This window comes from Notolepis coatsorum (genome assembly GCF_963971535.1).
Source record: "Notolepis coatsorum genome assembly, contig: SCAFFOLD_1865, whole genome shotgun sequence".
In the NCBI taxonomy this organism is placed as follows: Eukaryota; Metazoa; Chordata; class Actinopteri; order Aulopiformes; family Paralepididae; genus Notolepis; species Notolepis coatsorum.
The window spans coordinates 3593-5000 of NW_028171851.1; the positions used below are offsets into that span (position 1 = coordinate 3593).

Sequence of the window (1408 nt, forward strand, 5' to 3'; positions counted from 1 at the left end):
AAGGAGGTAGCTTATCAATAATGATGTAGTATAAGGAGGTAGCTTACCAATAATGATGTAGTATAAGGAGGTATCTTACCAATAATGATGTAGTATAAGGAGGTAGCTTACCAATAATGATGTAGTATAAGGAGGTATCTTACCAATAATGATGTAGTATAAGGAGGTAGCTTACCAATAATGATGTAGTATAAGGAGGTAGCTTACCAATAATGATGTAGTATAAGGAGGTAGCTTACCAATAATGATGTAGTATAAGGAGGTAGCTTACCAATAATGATGTAGTATAAGGAGGTAGTTTACCAATAATGATGTAGTATAAGGAGGTAGCTTATCAATAATGATGTAGTATAAGGAGGTATCTTACCAATAATGATGTAGTATAAGGAGGTAGCTTACCAATAATGATGTAGTATAAGGAGGTATCTTACCAATAATTATGTAGTATAAGGAGGTAGCTTACCAATAATGATGTAGTATAAGGAGGTAGCTTACCAATAATGATGTAGTATAAGGAGGTAGCTTACCAATAATGATGTAGTATAAGGAGGTAGCTTACCAATAATGATGTAGTATAAGGAGGTAGCTTACCAATAATGATGTAGTATAAGGAGGTAGCTTACCAATAATGATGTAGTATAAGGAGGTATCTTACCAATAATGATGTAGTATAAGGAGGTAGCTTACCAATAATGATGTCTCTCTCTGAATCCATTGCTTTCTCTCTCTGTTTGATTGATGACATCACAGGTTTTCACTGGGTGGGCCAGCTGACTCCTCCCCCAGAGCGCCCATATGCCCCACCCACCTGCGAGATGACTCCTCCCCCAGAGCGCCCCTATGCCCCGCCCACCTGCGAGGCCTGGAGCTGTTCTGTCTCAGCGATCAGACGTGTGTGTGTAGCGTGTGTTTGGACACGGAGGAGCACAGAGGTCACGAGGTCATCCCTGCCAAGAGGGCGTGGCTTAATAAGAAGGTGTGTGTTAGTGTGTTAGTGTGTTAGTGTGTTAGTGTGTGTTAGTGTGTTAGTGTGTTAGTGTGTTAGTGTGTGTTAGTGTGTTAGTGTTAGTGTGTGTTAGTGTGTTAGTGTTAGTGTGTTAGTGTTAGTGTGTTAGTGTGTTAGTGTTAGTGTGTTAGTGTGTTAGTGTTAGTGTGTTAGTGTGTTAGTGTTAGTGTGTTAGTGTGTTAGTGTGTTAGTGTGTTAGTGTGTTAGTGTGTTAGTGTGTTAGTGTTAGTGTGTTAGTGTGTTAGTGTTAGTGTGTTAGTGTGTTAGTGTTAGTGTGTTAGTGTGTTAGTGTGTTAGTGTGTGTTAGTGTTAGTGTGTTAGTGTGTTAGTTAAGCATTACATCACGCACAGGAGTGTGTTATACTCATTAGACCCCCCTAGGCATGATCTAATGAGTATAAC

The 1408-nt window shown here is 39.6% G+C and overlaps 1 long non-coding RNA gene across 1 annotated transcript in view; it reads left to right on the forward strand.

Annotated features, from left to right (window-relative positions):
• Nucleotides 1-789: 789 nt before the first annotated feature.
• Nucleotides 790-1408, forward strand: part of LOC311248167 — a 4116-nt gene continuing 3497 nt past the window's right edge. The window contains exon 1 of the long non-coding RNA XR_014620924.1: nucleotides 790-976. This is a non-coding gene — a long non-coding RNA (uncharacterized lncRNA). The remainder of the gene's footprint in view (nucleotides 977-1408) is intronic.